General features: G+C 37.6%; 1 long non-coding RNA gene across 1 annotated transcript in view; it reads left to right on the top strand.

Moving 5' to 3' along the window:
- LOC134324914 (uncharacterized) overlaps positions 1-13,836 on the top strand; it is a 28,426-nt gene extending 14,590 nt beyond the window's left edge. Inside the window, exon 3 of the long non-coding RNA XR_010014236.1 lies at positions 13,167-13,836. This is a non-coding gene — a long non-coding RNA (uncharacterized LOC134324914). The remainder of the gene's footprint in view (positions 1-13,166) is intronic.
- The last annotated feature ends 405 nt before the right edge of the window (positions 13,837-14,241 follow it).

The raw sequence follows: 14,241 nt of genomic DNA, 5'->3' as shown, positions 1-14,241 counted from the left end.
CAATAATCATTTTGACAAATGAGACCACAGTGGCACAGCCTTTCTGAATATCAATGACTTGATTTTAATAATCTAATTTATTTAATACGACCCCTAAGGCCTTCGCTGAATGTTAAGAGCTTCAGATAGAGTCAGCTTTTGAAGATATTAACGAGTATTAAGAGCCTATCAGGACATCTAAACACCTTGACAAATGGTGAATACTAACTGTGTGGTCTGGATTAAATGTTTATTTTTCTGGCAGAGTGAGAAAAGTGAAGTGAGGCGTAAGATTCTGAGCCAGCAAAGCTAATGATAGAAATGAACTAAGCCCGAGTTAATGGGTCTAATAGATAATGTAGGAGTCTTTTAATAATATTTATGATAGTTCCTTACTCATTCTAATGCTAGCTCCTTTACAGTAAGTGAGCCCCTTGTCCTAAAGTCAATTTGTATAACTGTGGTTTAACTTGATGAACTTTGTGCCAAGTCCATTTATTTTAATATTAAATTATATGGTTATATCTGAAATACTGTGGATTCAGACACTATTAAAACCCTGGGCTTTTTACACAGTTCTTTGTGTTGTGGATTTAATTTTAAATGGATATAATAGCAAATGTAAACATCAGTTGAGACTTCATCACCCAAAATGAAGATGTAAGACTGAAATCTCTTTTCTTACAGAAGTAAAAAGACCCTTTAGACTCTTCCCATGACAAACTGTGGTGAGGTGCATCCAATAAATACAGTCTGGTGGGGCACAAACCTTGTGTCTATAAGGGCACCAAGCACCAAGCAATGAAGTCCAACAAACTGTCTCTGGATCTCAATGATTAAATTGTGGCAAGCCATGAAGGCTTTCAGTATTTCCAGGACCACAGTGGCCTCAATAATTTTGTAATGCAAGAAGCTTGGCACAACTGTGAACCTTGCTAGAGTTGGCATTTAGGCAAATTGGGCATCCCTGCACTAAGGACCTTGGTCAGGTAGGTAAGAAAAAATCTATAAGAGCTCCAATAGTCCTGAGCAGAGATAGGAGAACCTGCTGGATGGTCAGTCATCTCTGTCCATAAATCTGGACTAAATTAAAAAAGTGGCACTATTGTTTATGAAGTTTGCAAAATGGCATGTAAAAGACTCTGGAAACATGATAACATTGAATTTGAAATCTTTGGACAGAACAGCAAGCACTATATCTAGCAAAAAAGAGGCACTGCATATCACCTTGCTACTACCATCTGTTGGTGTTTCCCAGTGGCAGGGAAAGGGGGACTGGTAAAAATTAGAGGACAAATGAATACAGCCAAACAGAAATAAAATTGGAAAAAAACTGCCAATAGTGCTTCTTTATGTATTCAACAAAGTACTGATCAATAAAATTGCAATTATATCTCTTCAAAATCAAATCCACAACACACTAAATAATGCATAAAAGTCCACCAGTGTTAAGACTAAAAGTTAAATTTCTGAATCTACTGTATATTTTACGCATTTTATAATGAATGTATATTCTACAACGATTTACATTGTTATTATAGAGTAAATCCCTCTGGTTACCCTGTGTGTGAGGGAGGGAGATCGACTGGGTGCTTCATTGCTGCTGCGAATGCGGCCTTTGCCGGCTGGTCGAGGCGCCTGCATGATTGGAGAATTCACTGAGCAGCATTGGATGTCTCTCCTTGTTCAGGACGGGGGTGATACAAGCAGAGAAGGTGTTACAATCAGAATGACTGAAAAGGACTAGATTGAGAGAAAAGGAGAAATACAGCAACAGACTAAAACTAAAAGTTTTTTGTTAAATGCAGTTATTGTTAACTCGTATATTCACTGCATTGGATGCTTGTTGGAAATGCACCGACATTACAGAGGAAGCATTAATGTTTGCAGTATAATATACATGTTTTTTAATTATTATATTAGCCTTGTGTGGTGTTCATAGCTTTGTTACTCAGCCAATGTTTGAGGGTCTGGTGGACCCACTGCATGATTGTGTTTTTAAATCAATACAGCCATAACTTTTTTAACATACAAAATATCAGATGTTTACTTTAAGATGTTTACGAGCAATAAAGACGCATATTTGGTTAACATTTACTATTTACCTATATTGGATCATATTTAGAAATAACAGTGTCATCTGTTTGTTGTAATAAAATATAAATAAGGAAAAATCACTATTAAAATATGGCTGGAAAAATGTGTTTACTTTGAACAAATCGAAATGAAACAACCTTAAGAAATGTAAAACAATTATCAGTGTAAGAAACACCAGCCTGAACAGATACAGTATCAGTATCAGTCTACACATCAGTCCCATTGAACACAGTCTATTCATGCCAGCCTATACAACATGAGGGTCAGCTTTACTGTGTGTGTGTGTGTGTTACATTTATTTGATGCATGTATCCTGTGTCTGTCTGTCGCTCTGTCTGTGTATCTGTCTGTCTGTCTGTCTGTCTGTCTGTCTCTCTCTGTTTCTCTCTCTGTCTGTATCGGTACGTCTCTCTGTATGTCTGTCTCTCTCTCTCTCTGACTGCCTGCCTTCCTGTCTGCCTCTGCCTGTCTGTGTTTTTTTTCTGTCTGTTTCTCTCTCTGTCTGTTTAAAAACTTGTTATTTTATACATTCTTCACACAAAACCAGCCAAAGGCAAGGAGTCTAAAGTTAAAATAATAATAAATAGCATCATTTTTCTTTTGGTAAATATTGAAAACAGATCCCACAGACCCAAACACCACACAAGGGTTAAAGAAGAAATTGAAATCCAGCCCATTCTTTTCCATATGTAAATGAAACAGAAATACATCAGTTTCCATTCTCACCACTGAAAAGCTTTTACATCATCATGTTTGTGTGTAGATTATCATTTAGAATCCACAGAATTTTACTGGCTGTTTTAGAGCAATTGCCCAGTCAGAAAGTACTTTCCAGTTTACAAGACCACTCAAATGCAGCATTAATTCTACTATTACCAGTGTTGTATAGTATATGACACCTTTTTAAAAGTTAAGTGAACCCATTCGTGGGTTAGATATAAACTAACGTATCATTGTGAAAATCCTTTGCTGTTGAAAACTGCACAATACATATAAATGTTTTAATGATTGTGATTATACAGTATTATTACAATAGTACACAAACTCTTTACTCATTGCCACACCTATAGGTACATTTTTTTTTAAACACTCCCACATACGCACACACACATACTTTATCTGTTTTAACTTACTGTTGTGCCTTTTTTTTTTACAATTTCAGTGTTCAGCTCAATTACAGATGTTTCAGCACTGGAGAAACAATAAATAACAATACTTGTGCATACACCATTTAATCTGTTTACACGGCAATAAAACCCATGCTGTTATGTGTTGTTAACAATCTGTTAGTTTTCTGAACATGTGCAGATGTTCACGTGCAGTTCTGCTGATCTAAACATGACAGCATGTGTTAGTGTGCGCAACAACAGTCTTATTACTTTGTTTTGGCTTTTTTCCTGTATGTGTTTTTACAAATTATCAGGTTCACTTTTTAAAAATGTACCAAATTTGTGTTGTTCTTTAAGCTTTATACTTCTTACCACCTACCAGTAATTACAGTCAAAAGTTTCCATAAACTTGTAAGCAGCACTTATGTAATATCTGCAATTGTTCTTTTTTAGGAATTATTTATTAGAGCACATATTGGACTTTCCATGTTTTTTTGGGAAAATACGACAAAATATGCTGGCCAAAAATAATATACAGTATATATATATATATATTAGAGGGCTGGCTCGATACCATTTTTTATGTCCAATACCGATACTGATACTGCAAATTGAGTATCTGCTGATACCGATACCAATCCGATACCGTCATTTCTCCTCTCAAACAACTAAGCAGTAATAATACATGTCTCAATGCACCATGGTTAAACTAGCTATCTAAATAACAATGCTCAGACTGTGAAACAAATATTCTAAAGGAATAAATACAGAACCTACAACATCACACCTATACAAAACTGCTGTTTATATTTGAACTTTTACACACAGAACATTTAGCAGCATTTTTGGCTTGTTTAACAAAAGTGTCTACAATTGGAAGATGTGGATGTCAATCAAACACGATGGACCAATTAGAATTGATGCAGATTTGAGATTTTTAGATGATTAAAAATCAAAGCGCGCTTATTAAAAAACCCTGCGTTTTCTCCCAATTTAGTGTAGTCAATTTGTCTTCTGCTGCTGGGGAGCCCCGATTTTTTGCAGTTGAGGTTGGTATATTGCTGCTCACGCCTCCTCTGACTCACGCACAGCCCTCAAAGGAACCCTTTTTCCACCCATACACTCTGCACAGGCGCCTCTATCTGCCAATCAGGGTCCTTACACAGCGTTTGAAGACCCCGCCAACATATTCTGGTCATCCCTCCCTGCAGGCACTGCCAATTATGCCTGCTGGATGGTTCCCAGCCGATCGGTGACAACGCCGAGTTCCAAACGAGGACTTTAGAATCTCGGCGCTGGTACCACCTGGGCACCTTGGCCTCCGGTTTTATGACTTTCTAAGGTGCTGTACATAATCGACCCCAAATATTTTCAAAACATCCACAACAGACCACAACAATGATTTCGGATCATTTTATTTTTTAAATGCTTTTTCTCCTTTTTTCTCCCAATTTTTAGCGTGTACAATTTATACCCAGTTGCGTTATGCTAACTGAGAAGAGTGAACTGACACACATCCCCTCTGACAGTGCGCAGTACCCGACTGCATCTTTTCACCTGCACGAGGGGAGTTCATATGCCGATCAGCTTTGTACATGCAGAGCCACACCCTGATCAACTCATTATTTCTCGACTCTAGCCGGATGGCAGAGTTGAGATTCAATACAATGTATTCGAAATCCCAGCTCTGGTGTGCTAGCGTGTTTTACTGCTGAGCCACCTGAGCGGCTATCATTTCAGATAATTAAACAAAAACCTGGTATAAAATAGGAGAACCCTACATTGCCCCCTACGTTAATGAATATGTAATTTGGAGCAAAGTTACTAAACCAATATAACAAAATGACAAAATTATTTCCCTGCTCATTACTTAACTAAGATTTTAACCTTAACCTTTAAACTTGTTTTCTTGTTTCTATTGTTTCTAACATATCTGATTTATCTAGTTATAGTTATGAAGCTGATCTAAGTTGGATTAGGTATGTTGGTAGGACAGTAAAACTGGGTTGTTTAAAACAAACAAAAAAATCTCAGAATTGTATATATCTGCTGTTTTTATTTATGTTTTGTAACTTAGTTTCAATACATAACATAAACCTTTTGTTCCTGACTGATTATAAATCATTATAATTTGTTTATTTAATTTCTGTGATAATTGTTCAAATCCTGTGTGGAGTTTAACGGGTTACATTTTTTTCAAGCTCATAAAAACCTGCTGTACAGGGGCAGATGTGGGTGAATTGCTCTCTAGGTGAGATCTGTTTAGCTAAAATTAATCACAGCGAGTAGTCCATCAAGTCCTCAGTAAAATAGAAGAGCCCTTTTCCGCGTCCTTATCCATTGTGCGGGCATAAACATTATAGCCTGCTACTTATTATGGAGACTTTGTGCATGGCTCATTTGCTTCTTTCTATTGAGGAAAATCAATTTGTGCTTTTTTTTTTTTGGAGCTGAAGCTGAAGTTGGAGGTGACTCATGGTCCTGGTGCTGCATTGTGTACTCACGCTGCCTGGTATGTTCATTTCGACCGAGAGGAAAATGAGGCTTTAAGCATTCACATGGTGCCTGCTGCTAAAAGAGTCTTGCTTTTTAGCTTTTAAACCACATATTAATTATCTCTCAATCATTTCTTCTCTCCTTCCTTCCGTGCTTTAATTGTGCCAGATATTGGTGACACACAAAAGGTTGTTTCGCTCCTTCTCAAGAAAATCGTTTGTTCCAGCACTCAGCGCGATGTACTAAGAAGTATGAAGCTTTGTTGCCATGGTAATCACACATTTAAGGACATAAAAACACATTTGCATAATTACACCTTGAAGGTTATGCAATAAACAAAATCATATTTACCTGTTTCTGTCTAGTGTTGAACCGAGCAGTGCTTCCGGACTTCTGATTTTTATATATTTTTTTTATTTATGCATTTTCTCCCCATTTTGTCTCCTTTTTAGCGCATCCAATTGCCCGATTGCGTCATGCTTCCTCTCCACCAATGCCGATCCCTGCTCTGATTGAGGAGAACGAAGTTAACCCATGCCCCCTCCGACACGTGGGAAGCATGCCGTATGCATCTTATCACCTACACTTTGACGAGTGCAATGCAGATCAGCACTGTGTACAGAGAGACACACCCTGACAGCACTCTTTTCTCATCTCTGTGCAGGCGCCATCAATCAGCCAGCAGAGGTCGTAATTGCATTAGTTATGAGAGAGTCCCTATCCTGCTTAATCCCACCCATATCTGAACAACAGGCCAATCGTTGTTCATGTGGCCACTCAGCCTAGCCGGCAGGCAGAGCTGAGATTCGATATGATGTATTCGAGATCCCAGCTCTGGTTCCAGCGCAGGTTTTTACTGCTGCGCCACCTGAGCGGCTTCCGGACTTCTGATTAACATTATCAGAACCAATAAACTCACCAAAAACACATTAAGTACAAACATTTACTGTTTCTTATGAACATTTATTTATTTATTTTTGGTAAGTGTTTCATAATGATCAGGGTTTTGGTGTGACCAGAAAACACTGTGTTAGTGTCACAAGTCAGAAATACACCCTGGACAGGACCCATCACATGGTATTCCATACTCACCCAGTTACTCACTCTCTTATTTGTGGGGCAATCCATTAGCCAGTCCACCTATGGAAGATTTAAGGAGGAAGTGGGGAGGACAAATCAACTTTTACTCTGAAATGAACTAGAGGTAAAGATCAAACCCAGGTTCCCAGAATCCTGAAGCTGTAGCACACCAACAGTTGTTGTGCCAAATTAAAAGTACTTATGGCCGCTCAGGTAGCGCAGCGGTAAAAACCCATGCTGGAACCAGAGCTGGGATCTCGAATACATCATATCGAATCTCAGCTCTGCCTGCTGGCTAAGGCTGAGCAGCCACATAAACAACGATTGGCCTGTTGTTCAGATATGAGTGGGACTAAGCCGGATATGGGTCTCTCTCTCATGACTGGTGCAATTACAACCTCTGCTGGCTGATTGATGGCGCCTGCACAAAGATGAGAAAAGAGTGCTGTCAGGGTGTGTCCCTCGTACACAACGCTGAGCTGCACCCAATCGTCAAAGTGTAGGTGATAAAATGCATACTGCATGCTGCCCACGTGTCGGAGGGGGCATGGGTTAGGTTCGTTCTCCTCAATCAAAGCAGGGATCAGCATTGGTGGAGAGGAAGCATGACGCAATCGGGCAATTGGACGCGCTAAAAGGGAGAAAAAGGGGAGACAATGCATTAAAAAAGAATGCTCTTTATTCTCACGCTGTCATATCTCAGAGCAGTCTAGAATGACTTGGTGATCCCAGGGAATGCAGTTTGATGGTTTTAGGATGGGTTTTGTCAGACTGACATACTGATTTGCTGAACTTGAGAGCCATTTTTCCCTTTCTGGGATAAAAAACTTTTCTTTTTTATATCAATGCAATTAAGTTGTTTTTTTTTGTTTGTGTATATAAAAGCATTTTAACCCCTTAATGGTCTCACCAAGAAAATAAAGTTAAAAAAAATAATTTCTTTGCATTTCTTAGTGTCTTGGGACGATATCAATAACAAACAATTAATATTTTTTACTAATGCACACAGTATTTTTTAATGAGCCTGTACCAAACACATTAACGCAACGTTCATGGCTTCAAGTTGACATATACACCGATCAGCCATAACATTAAAACCACCTACACACACAGTAGATAAGACACAGCAGCACTGCTGGAGTTTTTAAACACCTCACTGTCACTGCTGGACTGAGAATAGTCCACTAACCAAAAACATCCAGCCAACAGCGCCCCGTAGGCAGCGTCCTGTGACCACTGATGAAGGTCTAGAAGATGACCAACTCAAACAGCAGCAATAGATGAGCGATCGTCTCTGACTTTACATCTACAAGGTGGACCAACTAGGTAGGAGTGTCTAATAGAGTGGACAGTGAGTGGACACAGTATTTAAAAACTCCAGCAGCGCTGCTGTGTCTTATCCACTCATACCAGCACAACACACACTAACACACCACCACCATGTCAGTGTCACTGCAGTGCTGAAATGATCCACCACCCAAATAATACCTACTCCTGCTCCATGTGTAGCAGATCTGCAGTCCTTGACTGAACATACGTACCATGTAATTTCTTGTTATATCATTCTGCTAATGCTGCTCAAAATAAGGAAACCTTTTAATAAAAATGTTGAAAACCTTTTAATACATGTATTTATTAAGTTACTTCTATACTTAAAATTTGAAATGTAAATACAAATTTCACTTTATTTTTATTTATATAGGATGTCACCAGCAGAGCTCTGTATTAATGCAGTTAAAGAGAAAAGAGCATTTTTGAGCATGTGTTACCATGAGACTTTATATTGGCAAAAGAAACTCTATTTCAGAGCAGGTAAACTAGGTAAACGCACCCCTACCCCCATCCCCACTGTGAGAGAGCAGCCTTGGTCAATGATGGGGCAATTTTTCAAATATTAAAAAAAAAATGTGTTCAAATGGCCGCTCAGGTGGTGCAGCGGTAAAATACGCTAGCACATCAGAGCTGGGATTTTGAATACATCATATCGAATCTTAGCTCTGCCATCCGACTGGGCTGGGCAGCTACATGAACAATGATTGGCTGTTGTTTAGGGTATGATGAGCTGGACCAGAGTTCCTAATAATCAGACCTATGCAGGCTGATTGATGGCGCCTTCGCAGAGTTGGGGAATAATGCTGATCAGGGCGTGGCTCTCCGTGCACAAGGCTGATCCGCATATGAATTCGCCTTGTGCAGGTGTGTACACCAGTACACCAGTATTCAGTATTAAAGTACACAAGTATTAAAGTATACAAGTATTAAAGTATACAAGTATTAAAGTACACAAGTATTAAAATACACAAGTATTAAAGTACACAAGTATTAAAGTATACAAGTATTAAAGTACACCAGTATTAAAGTATACAAGTATTAAAGTAAACAAGTATTAAAGTACACCAGTATTAAAGTACACAAGTATTAAAGTAAACAAGTATTAAAGTACACAAGTATTAAAGTACACCAGTATTCAGTATTAAAGTACACAAGTATTAAAGTATACAAGCATTAAAGTACACAAGTATTAAAGTACACAAGTATTAAAGTATACAAGTATTAAAGTACACAAGTATTAAAGTACACAAGTATTAAAGTATACAAGTATTAAAGTACACAAGTATTAAAGTACACAAGTATTAAAGTATACAAGTATTAAAGTACACAAGTATTAAAGTACACAAGTATTAAAGTATAGAAGTATTAAAGTATACAAGTATTAAAGTACACAAGTATTAAAGTACACCAGTATTCAGTATGAAAGTACACAAGTATTAAAGTACACCAGTATTCAGTATTAAAGTACACAAGTATTAAAGTATACAAGTATTAAAGTATACAAGTATTAAAGTACACAAGTATTAAAGTACACCAGTATTCAGTATTAAAGTACACAAGTATTAAAGTACACAAGTACTAAAGTACACAAGTATTAAAGTATACAAGTATTAAAGTACACAAGTATTAAAGTACACAAGTATTAAAGTACACAAGTATTAAAGTATACAAGTATTAAAGTACACAAGTATTAAAGTACACCAGTATTCAGTATTGAAGTACACAAGTATTAAAGTACACAAGTACTAAAGTACACAAGTATTAAAGTACACAAGTATTAAAGTACACCAGTATTCAGTATTAAAGTACACAAGTATTAAAGTACACAAGTATTAAAGTACACCAGTATTCAGTATTAAAGTACACAAGTATTAAAGTACACAAGTACTAAAGTACACAAGTATTAAAGTACACAAGTATTAAAGTACACCAGTATTCAGTATTAAAGTACACAAGTACTAAAGTACACAAGTATTAAAGTACACCAGTATTCAGTATTAAAGTACACAAGTATTAAAGTACACAAGTACTAAAGTACACAAGTATTAAAGTACACAAGTATTAAAGTACACAAGTATTAAAGTACACAAGTATTAAAGTACACCAGTATTCAGTATTGAAGTACACAAGTATTAAAGTACACAAGTACTAAAGTACACAAGTACTAAAGTACACAAGTATTAAAGTATACAAGTATTAAAGTACACAAGTATTAAAGTACACAAGTACTAAAGTACAAAGTATTAATGTTGTACAACACTATGTAATTAAATAAATAGAATAAAAATGTAGTATGTAATATAATACAAAAAACTTTAAAAATGTCATAGCAGTAAATATTGTCAGATGAGATATGAAATATGTAATTTACTAAACTGTTGTAAAGTGTTCTTTGCAGTAAATATTAGTAGATATGTAATGTAGGCTTCATAAACAGAATGCTAGATCATGCTCCATGAGTCTGTCCTGATAGTAGCTCAGTGTTTGATGATGTCCTGAACCAGTGAAGTGTTATACAGCGTGATCACTGCTGGTACAAACTCCTGTACCGTTCCTTGTTACAGCGGAGCTGAATGAGTCTGTTGCTGAAAGTGCGCCGCTGTCTGACTAATACATTTAGTGTTGTCATGGGATTTCAGTAAAATGCATCTGAGGTTTGTTTTTTGTCAGAAAACTTTTGTGTTTAGTTTATGTCGGAACTTGATTACTTGAAGTGTATTATATCAAAAATAGCTTTGATGGAAATGAGCTGCCTGCAGCAGAACACATTTTAATTAATTGTGCACGTTATTTACATAAATCTGATTAGAGCTTAGCTATTAAAACTCTCTTCATTGTTTGCTATTTTTTTATTATTTTAGTTGCAAGAACAGAATTGTTGTAATTAGGGATATTTATAAATACAAGCATGAGTATATTATAAAACCTGTTCAGGCTCATGTCTCTGTTTGTAGCTGTTTTTAGGTGCTATTTGAACAATTTTGTGTGTTATGTCTAAAATGGCACACAAGTCTGTTGGCACAGTATACTGCTGTGTATATATAGATAATAAACTAATTGCTATTTACCCTTTAATGCATGTGAAAAGGGCGGCACAGTGGCTCGGTGGGTAGCACTGTCACCTCACAGCAAGAAGGTCCTGGGTTTAATCCACAGGTGGGGCGGTCCGGGTCCTTTCTGTGCGGAGTCCAGCACCCCCCGACGACCCTGTTTGGATAAGCGGAGTAATATACACACTTCATCAATGGTCTGTTCTGCCAACAATATGCCTATTGCACAATGGCACAATAATTACATTATTTCATTTATATTAATAATTATTATTATATGTATAAACACTGATCACCCATAACATTAAAACCACCTCCTTGTGTCTACACTTACTGTCCATTTTTCCAGCTCCACTTACCATATAGAAGCACTTTGTAGTTCTGAAATTACTGGCTGTAGTCCATCTATTTTCTACATCACTTTTTAACCTGCTTTTATTCTGTTCTTCAATGGTCAGGACCCCCACAGGACCACCACAGAGCAGGGAATATTTAGGTGGTGGATGATTTTCAGCACTGCAGTGACACTGACATGGTGGTGGTGTGTTAGTGTGTGTTGTGCTTGGATGAGTGGATCAGACACAACAGCGCTGCTGGAGTTTTTAAATACAGTGTACCAGCACAACACACACTAACACACCACCACCATGTCAGTGTCACTGCAGTGCTGAGAATGATCCACCACCTAAATAATACTTGCTCTGTGGTGGTCCTGTGGAAGAACAGCATGAAAGGGGGCTAACAAAGCATGCAGAGAAACCGATGGACTACAGTCAGTAATTGTAGAACTACAAAGTGCTCCTATATGGTAAGTGGAGCTGATAAAATGGACAGTAAGTGTAGAAACAAGGAGGTGGTTTTAATCTTATGGCTGATCGGTGTATTTGTACTGAATATCTATGTTCAGCAAAAACAAGTCCAACATTTATGACTTTAGAAGGTTTTTAAGAAAACCAAGTCATGCAAGGCCCTGAGATGAACTGGCATCCTGTTCATGGTATTTCTGCCTGCACCCAGTGTTTCCCAGTGTAACCAGACCCGCCACAACCCTGACTTGGATAAAGCATGTTAAAAAGACCAGAAACAGACATTTTTTATATAGAACTGTAACATTTTTAAGCCAAATAAAGAATGAATTTGTTTTTATACAACCTACCTATACATTTAGACCTCAAGCCCCTGGAACGCCTTTACCTTGTATATTAAGGCATTTAAGGTTGCGTGATATGGTTTTAGCACAGACTGTATATCTTTTGTGAGATGACACTTCAGCATAACAAAATAAAGAGGACAGAAACATCAGCAACAGCTCACGTTAGTCATCACCCTATTTACTTCCAGCCTGTAACGGTGTGCTATTGATCGGCACTCTTTTTAAAGGTCACTGACTTGCAGATGACAGAACATACACCGTACACACACTTTCTGAAGCCAGTTGTGCATGAGCAGTCAGTCAGTGTGTAAATGTCCATCACTGAGCTTGTTTTACAGATGAAACGCTGCCAGTGGAACTGATAAGAAACAAAACTGTGAGGGAAAAGAAATGGAGTGAAAGAAAGCATGAAAAAAGGGAACACACAAAGCAAAACAGTGAACTGTAATTTAAAGCTTAAGTTCAGTAAACTGTCCTGTTATAACAAGCTTGTTAATGATTAACTTTGTCGCAAATAAATGGTATCTGGACATTAAAGTCACTGCTATTCTATTTAAGGTTTTTTTTTATGTCCTTGCCTTGGCAGGTTTAACAAATTGAGCAATTGTGAACATTAACAGTTGTCTAATATTAATCTAAAATAAGAAAAAAATTTAAATTATATTAATTATCTAAAGCCTACTGCTGTTACACCATCAATCACTTAGTTTTAGCAAAGTGACATTTTGATGGATTCAGAAAGCAACTTTGCACACTTGTTATGTTGTGCATTTAATTTTTATATATATATATATATATATATATATATATATATATATATATATATATATATTGTTTATGCATTTTCTCCCTTTTTCTCCCGACTTTTAGCACGTGCGATTGCCCGAGTGCTCTGATTGAGGAGAACGAAGCTAACCCACGCCCCCTCCGACACGTGGGCAGCAGCCGGATGCATTTTGTCACCTACACTTGACGAGTGCAATGTGGATCAGCACTGTGTATGGAGATGATCAGCACATTTTTTTCTACGTCTCTGTGCAGGCGCCATCAATCAGCCAGCAGAGGTCGTAGTTGCATCAGTTTTATGAGAGTCCCTATCCGGCTTAATATCCCACCCTTATATGAACAACAGGCAATTGTTGTTCATGTGCCGGCAGGCAGAGCTGAGACTCGATATGATGTATTCAAGATCACAGCTTTGGTGTTCTAGCGTGTGTTTTTACCACTGCGCCACCTGAGCGGCTTGTGGATTTCATTTTGAATGGACATTATTTAAGGGCACTTGGGTGGCGCAGCGGTCTATTATGCTCATTTACCAGGTTCTGATCTCAGTGGTGCTATCAGCTGTTTAGGCATCTAGGCAGACAGCAGATTGGCTATGTCTGGTGGATGGGGGAGGGGGGTGATCAAAGCACTGATGAATAGGTGCCCTGTCTTGCCTTGCACCCAATGTTTCCTGGTGCATCCTGACCAGGATAAAGTGGTTAATGAAAATAAAATTTAAAAAAAAAATGCCATTTACCCATCAATCTACACTTAATTACCCATAATGGTGAAGTATTAACATGTTTTATAGTTTTTTTTTTTTATGTCATTAAAATTTAAATCTGAAATATCTTTTTTAAAGTATTCAGACCCTTTACTCATAATACTTTGTTAAAGAACCTCTGGAAGCCACAGGTCGTCACAAATATATCTCTACAAGCTTGGCACACCTGGATTTGGGCAGTTTATCCCATTCTTCCTGTCAGATCCTTAAGTTCAGTCAGATTGGATGGCAAGTGTTTGTGAACTGCCATTTTCAAATCTTCCCAATTTCAGATGTTTATTGGGGTTTACACTGACCAGGCATAACATTATGACCACTAACAGGTGAAGTGAATAACACTGATTATCTCTTTACCACGGCACCTGTTAGTGGGTGGGATATATTAGGCAGCAGGTG

Source organism: Trichomycterus rosablanca, chromosome 1, assembly GCF_030014385.1.
Source record: "Trichomycterus rosablanca isolate fTriRos1 chromosome 1, fTriRos1.hap1, whole genome shotgun sequence".
NCBI classification, from domain to species: domain Eukaryota; kingdom Metazoa; phylum Chordata; class Actinopteri; order Siluriformes; family Trichomycteridae; genus Trichomycterus; species Trichomycterus rosablanca.
This window is presented reverse-complemented; position numbering and strand designations above follow the sequence as displayed.